The sequence below is a fragment of the Haematobia irritans genome, chromosome 1 (assembly GCF_050003625.1).
Source record: "Haematobia irritans isolate KBUSLIRL chromosome 1, ASM5000362v1, whole genome shotgun sequence".
NCBI classification, from domain to species: domain Eukaryota; kingdom Metazoa; phylum Arthropoda; class Insecta; order Diptera; family Muscidae; genus Haematobia; species Haematobia irritans.
The window spans coordinates 57,135,023-57,144,426 of NC_134397.1; the positions used below are offsets into that span (position 1 = coordinate 57,135,023).

A 9,404-nucleotide genomic window follows, 5' to 3' on the forward strand; every position below is an offset into this window, starting at 1 on the left:
GTTCTAGAATCCAGGCAATTAGTTGTGTGTGCCTTAAAAAAAAGCAACCCGAACAAATAAAACAAAAAAAAAATATATTAGGAACCGCTTCTGTAAGTCCATGTAGTCCACGGTGAGTTTCGGGTGGGGGTATAGTAAAAATTGCAAAGAAATTTGTTTTATGTAAAATCTTAAGGGAAACAATTACACGCGAATTGCCTAAAATTAAAGAACACTATTGAGTGGAAAAATATTTTACTCTCCACCTCCTATCACTAAATGCGAGACATACATCCATTAAGATTGTATTTAAAGTGTCAACTGCCAAATGATATGTTTGGTTTTTTTAGGGGAGGTTATTATGTAATGAAGTGGAGAAAAATTATGAAGACCATGGGCCTCTTGATTGCCGTAAAGACAGGGGTGGTTCAAAAAAAACATTGTTTAAGGAGAAATGTTACATGACTGAAATGGGAGGACAGGGAACTCAATTCCTTCAGGATATGCCCTGTGGGAAGAAAACAAAGCAAATTCATGGACTTATCCCATTCTATCTTTTTCCAATCCTTAAAAAAATCTAAATTTTTCTATGTAAAACTTAGTTTTCTCAAACTCCTCAACAAAATGAAATTTGTATATGAAAATGTGATCCGTTTTTAACATTCCGAAAAATCTAAATTTTATGAAAATTCCCTACAAATTTTTTTTTTGTGAAAAGCTCATTTTCACGTATCTTCTAAATTATGAGAAAAAATGGTTAGTTCTTGATCACCCCCTTTAAGGGGCTTATCACCAAAAACTTTTTCAGTAATATTGGTGACATTTCGGAATGTGGTTTCACCATCCGGAACCGACAATAAAAAGGAAGTCCCTTGCCATTGGGATAAACAAGAAATCTGGCAGCACTCAGGGATAACAAAGGTCACCACTGTGGTATCACAGTCACTATGCATAGCATTGTCCTTGTCTTTCTACTTCTAATTCTGCTTCTCCTTCTACTTTTACTTCTAATCCTACTTCCACTACTACTTCTATTTCTATCCTTATCTTTATCCTATTCTTATCCTACCCTTATCCTATCATTATCATTATCATTATCATTATCATTATCATTATCATTATCATTATCATTATCATTATCATTATCATTATCATTATCATTATCATTATCATTATCATTATCATTATCATTATCATTATCATTATCATTATCATTATCATTATCATTATCATTATCATTATCATTATCATTATCATTATCATTATCATTATCATTATCATTATCATTATCATTATCATTATCATTATCATTATCATTATCATTATCATTATCATTATCATTATCATTATCATTATCATTATCATTATCATTATCATTATCATTATCATTATCATTATCATTATCATTATCATTATCATTATCATTATCATTATCATTATCATTATCATTATCATTATCATTATCATTATCATTATCATTATCATTATCATTATCATTATCATTATCATTATCATTATCATTATCATTATCATTATCATTTTATCATTATCATTATCATTATCATTATCATTATCATTATCATTATCATTATCATTATCATTATCATTATCATTATCATTATCATTATCATTATCATTATCATTATCATTATCATTATCATTATCATTATCATTATCATTATCATTATCATTATCATTATCATTATCATTATCATTATCATTATCATTATCATTATCATTATCATTATCTTATCATTATCATTATCATTATCATTATCATTATCATTATCATTATCATTATCATTATCATTATCATTATCATTATCATTATCATTATCATTATCATTATCATTATCATTATCATTATCATTATCATTATCATTATCATTATCATTATCATTATCATTATCATTATCATTATCATTATCATTATCATTATCATTATCATTATCATTATCATTATCATTATCATTATCATTATCATTATCATTATCATTATCATTATCATTATCATTATCATTATCATTATCATTATCATTATCATTATCATTATCATTATCATTATCCTTATCCTTATCCTTATCCTTATCCTTATCCTTATCCTTATCCTTATCCTTATCCTTATCCTTATCCTTATCCTTATCCTTATCCTTATCCTTATCCTTATCTCCTTATCCTTATCCTTATCATTATCATTATCATTATCATTATCATTATCCTTATCCTTATCCTTATCCTTATCCTTATCCTTATCCTTATCCTTATCCTTATCCTTATCCTTATCCTTATCCTTATCCTTATCCTTATCCTTATCCTTATCCTTATCCTTATCCTTATCCTTATCCTTATCCTTATCCTTATCCTTATCCTTATCCTTATCCTTATCCTTATCCTTATCCTATCCTTATCCTATCCTTATCCTATCCTTATCCTTATCCTATCCTTATCCTATCCTTATCCTATCCTTATCCTTATCCTTATCCTTATCCTTATCCTTATCCTTATCCTTATCCTATCCTTATCCTTATCCTTATCCTTATCCTTATCCTTATCCTTATCCTATCCTTATCCTTATCCTATCCTTATCCTTATCCTATCCTTATCCTATCCTTATCCTATCCTTATCCTATCCTTATCCTATCCTTATCCTATCCTTATCCTATCCTTATCCTATCCTTATCCTATCCTTATCCTATCCTTATCCTATCCTTATCCTATCCTTATCCTATCCTCATCCTATCCTTATCCTTATCCTATCCTTATCCTATCCTTATCCTATCCTTATCCTATCCTTATCCTATCCTTATCCTATCCTTATCCTATCCTTATCCTATCCTTATCCTATCCTTATCCTATCCTTATCCTATCCTTATCCTATCCTTATCCTATCCTTATCCTATCCTTATCCTATCCTTATCCTATCCTTATCCTATCCTTATCCTATCCTTATCCTATCCTTATCCTATCCTTATCCTATCCTTATCCTATCCTTATCCTATCCTTATCCTATCCTTATCCTATCCTTATCCTATCCTTATCCTATCCTTATCCTATCCTTATCCTATCCTTATCCTATCCTTATCCTTATCCTATCCTTATCCTATCCTTATCCTATCCTTATCCTATCCTTATCCTATCCTTATCCTATCCTTATCCTATCCTTATCCTATCCTTATCCTATCCTTATCCTATCCTTATCCTATCCTTATCCTATCCTTATCCTATCCTTATCCTATCCTTATCCTATCCTTATCCTATCCTTATCCTATCCTTATCCTATCCTTATCCTATCCTTATCCTATCCTTATCCTATCCTTATCCTATCCTTATCCTATCCTTATCCTATCCTTATCCTATCCTTATCCTATCCTTATCCTATCCTTATCCTATCCTTATCCTATCCTTATCCTATCCTTATCCTATCCTTATCCTATCCTTATCCTATCCTTATCCTATCCTTATCCTATCCTTATCCTATCCTTATCCTATCCTTATCCTATCCTTATCCTATCCTTATCCTATCCTTATCCTATCCTTATCCTATCCTTATCCTATCCTTATCCTATCCTTATCCTATCCTTATCCTATCCTTATCCTATCCTTATCCTATCCTTATCCTATCCTTATCCTATCCTTATCCTATCCTTATCCTATCCTTATCCTTATCCTTATCCTTATCCTTATCCTATCCTTATCCTATCCTTATCCTATCCTTATCCTATCCTTATCCTTATCCTATCCTTATCCTATCCTTATCCTTATCCTTATCCTTATCCTTATCCTTATCCTTATCCTTATCCTTATCCTTATCCTTATCCTTATCCTTATCCTTATCCTTATCCTTATCCTTATCCTTATCCTTATCCTTATCCTTATCCTTATCCTTATCCTTATCCTTATCCTTATCCTTATCCTTATCCTATCCTTATCCTATCCTTATCCTATCCTTATCCTATCCTTATCCTATCCTTATCCTATCCTTATCCTATCCTTATCCTATCCTTATCCTATCCTTATCCTATCCTATCCCTATCCCTATCCTTATCCTTATCCTTATCCTTATCTTTATCCTTATCCTTATCCTTATCCTTATTCTTATCCTTATCCTTATCCTTATCCTTATCCTTATCCTTATCCTTATCCTTATCCTTATCCTTATTCTTATTCTTATCCTTATCCTTATCCTTATCCTTATTCTTATCCTTATCCTTATCCTTATCCTTATCCTTATCCTTATCCTTATCCTTATCCTTATCCTTATCCTTATCCTTATCCTTATCCTTATCCTTATCCTTATCCTTATCCTTATCCTTATCCTTATCCTTATCCTTATCCTTATCCTTATCCTTATCCTTATCCTTATCCTTATCCTTATCCTTATCCTTATCCTTATCCTTATCCTTATCCTTATCCTTATCCTTATCCTTATCCTTATCCTTATCCTTATCCTTATCCTTATCCTTATCCTTATCCTTATCCTTATCCTTATCCTTATCCTTATCCTTATCCTTATCCTTATCCTTATCCTTATCCTTATCCTTATCCTTATCCTTATCCTATCCTATCCTATCCTATCCTATCCTATCCTATCCTATCCTATCCTAGCCTTTCCTATCCTATCCTATCCTATCCTATCCTATCCTATCCTATCCTATCCTATCCTATCCTATCCTATCCTTATCCTATCCTTATCCTATCCTTATCCTTATCCTATCCTTATCCTCTTGCAAGTTTTTACTGGTAAAAGAGTAACAGCAAAAACTTGTCAAATTTGATCTCTCTCGATCTCTTTTGCTGGATTCTTTGAGTAAACAAACGACTTTCAGTAAACGTTTGTGATAGTTATCAAAAATTATCGGGTACTCGAACGAAGCCAATTTAGCTCAATTGATGTGTAAGATTTAACAAGAATACCTTGGAGCCTTTCTACTTTATCTCCCTAATCGTATAAAATCAATATCACCCTACCTAACGCTTATACTTCAACGCCGTTATTTATTTGCCTTCCCAATAAATTTTTTCTCTCTACGTTGGTTCATAGTGACCACCTACTTAAATTTGGGCGCCACTTATATTGGTTAACATTGGTGTCATAAAGAGGTAAGTGTGTGTGGTGAACCAACAGTATGGGGTGGTGTGTGTGTGTTTGTTCAACATTGGGGGTTCACCAAATACCACACAAAGAATGTGGATATCTCTCTATGCAGACATATGTACGTGTGAGTGAGTGTTTAGCCGTGCATATGTTGAAATATCAATGACGTCGCTTAAACACGGCTCGACAGGTGTTCATGATTTATGATATTTACATATGACGTGTCGCATGGACACTGTTGAACACCTCATATTTGCCCATATACCAAAATGGTATTGCAAGAGTTGTGTCATTAGCGTGGACAAAAAAGAGAGAGAGAGCTGGCGAGAGAATGGAAAATATTTTACATTTGAATTAGACTTCTTGGTTCTTAGCTTCGTAACTTTGATCTAGATTGAGAATGAAGTGTTGAATGTATCCGTATGGCATTGTTGGGCTCATGACTTGTCACTTGAGTGTCAACAATCTAAGGTATCTAACAATACCGTTGATGTAATCAAGCCAACAACGAACAATTGTCCACAATGCTATGGTAATTGTATGCTAAATGGGTGCCAATGACAATGTATGAGTTAATTATCAGAAAATAAATTGAAATGTTTATATGGTCATAGTCGATGTATTCTTTAATAATAAATTGAAATGGAATAATTCTTTGGTATATTCCCAAACTATTCTGATGTAGAAATAGGCAACAACGGAAAAAAATAGGCATTCTTTATTGACGATTCGGTAGGGAGTTTGTATAACAATCTTGTCCTCTTTATGCTTCCAACCAATCGTATTTCACATTCCAATATTATTCTTCTAGAGTAACGATTGCGAAAAGACATACTTCAACTTTAGTTATTTCTCATGACATCAATGGATCAATAACAAATTACTTTTCTTCAGATTACAAATAGCTCAGCTATATATTTATCCATAGTCCCACTTAACTCTAATAAATATTAAAAAAAAACGAAATGCTACAGTATTTTCAAACCTTCATTACATCCTACAAAAAAATAACTCCAGTTGGTGATGAAGGAATAGTTAAAACTGTATTTCAATCATGGTTGCCACTCGTGCCAAAAACAATCTACTAATATTTGAAGCAAATTTTACCACAAATATACGAAATTTAAAAAAAAATTACACGAAAACTTAAAGTTTTAAAGATATTGAATTTATAAAAAAAAAATTGCCAAACTTTTATTTTTATAGAAAATTTTGTCAACATTTTATTTGCATAGAAAATTTTTTCAAAATTTTGTTTCTATACACACAAAAAATTATCACCAAAATTTATTCAATTAAGCACTTAATTGAATTTGGAAACGGATTCAATTAATATGTTAATTGATTCAATTAACTATTTAATCAAATCCGAATAAAAACCAATTAAAAAATTGATTGATATTTGTTACGTTTCCAATTAAAATATTAATTGATTCAATCAATTTGTTAATCAATTCGGAAATAATTTTCAATTACAAACGTGATTGAAATTTTTTCCGTTTCCAATTACACATGTGATTGATCCAATCACCGTTGTGAATAATTTTGAGTAATGGAAAGAGCGAAAAGATAACAAGAGAATGGGTATTTATTCAACAATGTATGATGGAGAGATCAGTATATGGAAGTAACTCGTAACGAACGGTTGGTTTTTTGTTTTTTCGCGTAAATTGAAAAACATGATTGGCGACATTCTGTCTGCTGCATTCAATATGTGTGCATAAATATTTTGAACGCAACAACAAATCATAGCAAAGGGTTGAAATAAATAAAGTGTGCAACAACAAACGACCACGTGGTAAAGGTTTGAAAAAATATATGAGAGAACGCATTTGAAATTACCTGTGTTTGTGTTTTGTGGTATTGTAAAAATGGAAAACAATCTACGTTTATTGAAGGTAAGAAATTTTACCTGCCTTTTTCAGTTTGAACCCAAGTAGAGAGCAGTATATCTGATATATAAACTAATGAGCTGAATTATGTAATGGTAAAAAAAGTTCTTTCTTTTGGATTTAAAAATATGAAAAATATCCGAAAATAATAAAAATATGTATTTTCCATTTATATTTTTTTCTATTTCCAGAATTTACAAAGTATCATCAATATAATACCAAATACTACATTGTTTTCCCATTATTTTTTGTCTTTCATTGGTTCAAATTTTAATAGACGATTTCAATGTGTGGCTTTTGGAAAGGAATTGTTACTAAAATTAAATTACCGAGCTCCTTAATACACCTGTTTATGCTAAAAGACTACAACTGCAAAAGAAGATTATAAATCTGTAACCTGGAACTAAGAATTGAATTTGATATTCTATGCAGGTAATGTTGAACAAAATTAACTTTTAATTGAACATAATTAAATTCAAATTATTCTAATTTAGCTTAAGGCTGCTGAATGATTGGAAATCTGGGCGCATCTACATATTAGAAGGAACATGCTAACATGGTTATTATTATAAGGAAGATAATGATTTATATAATTTATTTTTTCACCCTATAGTTGTTATTGATAGTAATTGTATTTGTAAGTTATGTTAGAACAAAACACAAATGACAAGAACCAAATTTATTTGTCTATTGCATAATTCAAAAAATAATAAAATATTGAATATGTTTTATAAGAAATACATATTTTATTTTATTTCAAATAAAACTAAATACGATTTTGGGGTCGCAATATATAAATTTTTTGATCGAAATTTATAGCCAATTTCAATTAATTATTTAATTGAATGAATCAAATAGTTGATTGATTTTTGTCGCGAAATTAATTAAAATTTTAATTGAATCAATTAAAACTGTGATTGAATTTTATGTTAAAAATCAATCACGTTTTTAATTGATTCAATCACACAATTAATTGATTCCGTGACAAAAGTCAATTAAATTTTTAATTGAAAATCGTGTTGGTTTTCAATCAAAATGGGTGATTGATACTATCATTTTCGTGATTGAAGACATTTCAATTAAAACAAGTATATACAGCAGTAAATTCGGCCGGGCCGAATTTTAAATACCCACCACCATGAATCAAATATGATAGTTTTCTTGAAAACTCTTCGTCGTAGTGGGTACCATTTGCTACTCACGTATTTGTTATCTTAAAATACCTCCAGAATTTCAAACAAATCGGCTAGAAAACATAGTCTCTAGACGCCCAAGAAGTAAAAATCGAGAGATCAGTTTATATACCAAAATATGGACCGATATACCTAAATTTCGGCACACTTATTTGTGGTCTAAAAATACCTCTAGATTTCGAATTTCAGGCAAATCGAGTAATAAATACAGTTTATAGAAGCTCAAGAAATTCAGGCATAGCGGATGGTAAATATAGTTTCTAGAAGCCCAAGAAGCAAAATCGGGAGATCGGTCTATATGGGGGCTATACCAAAAAATTGACCAATGGGCACCATTTTCGGCACACCTTTTTATGGTCCCAAAAGAACTGTAGATTTTCAATTTCAGGAAAATCGTATAGAAAATATAGTTTCTAGAAGCCCAAGAAACAAAATTGGGAGATCAGTCTCTATGGGGGCTATATCAAAACATGGACCGATGAGCACCATTTTCAGCACACCTTTTTATGGTCCTCAAATACCTCTAGATTTCCAATTTCAGGCAAATCGGATGGTAAATATAGTTTCTAGAAGCCCTAGAAGCAAAATCAGGATATCGGTCTATATGGGGGCTATACCAAAACATGGACCGATGGGCACCATTTTCGGCACACCTTTTTATGTTCCTCAAATACCTCTATATTTCCAATTTCAGGCAAATTGGATAAAAACTACGGTTTTTATAGGCCCAAGACTCCAAATCGGAAGGTTGGTTTATATGGGGGCTATATCAAAACATGGACCGATACGGACCATTTCCGACTCACCTCTTTATGGTCCCAAAATACCTCTAGATTTTCAATTTCATACAAATCGGATAGAAAATACTGTTTCTAGACGCGCAAGAAGCAAAATCGGGAGATCGGTCTATATGGGGGCTATATCAAAACATGGACCGATACGGACCATCTTCGACACACCTCTTTATGGTCCCAAAATACCTCTAGATTTCCAATTTGAGGTAAATGGGATGGTAAATATAGTTTCTAGACGCCCAAGAAGCAAAATCGGGAGATCGGTCTATATGGGGGCTATATCAAAACATGGACCGATACGGACCATTTTCAACACACCTTCTTATGGTCCTAAAATACCTCTAGATTTTCAATTTCAGACAAATCGGATAGAAAATACTGTTTCTAGACGCCTAAGAAGCACAATCGGGAGATCGGTCTATATGGGGGCTATACCAAAACATGGACCGAT

General features: G+C 31.6%; 1 long non-coding RNA gene across 1 annotated transcript; it reads left to right on the forward strand.

Moving 5' to 3' along the window:
- The first annotated feature begins 6,714 nt into the window (after nucleotides 1-6,714).
- Nucleotides 6,715-7,706, forward strand: LOC142238667 (uncharacterized). Its single transcript, XR_012722786.1, has 3 exons — nucleotides 6,715-6,972; nucleotides 7,244-7,398; nucleotides 7,461-7,706. It is a non-coding gene; the product is annotated as an uncharacterized LOC142238667 (long non-coding RNA).
- Nucleotides 7,707-9,404: the final 1,698 nt, after the last annotated feature.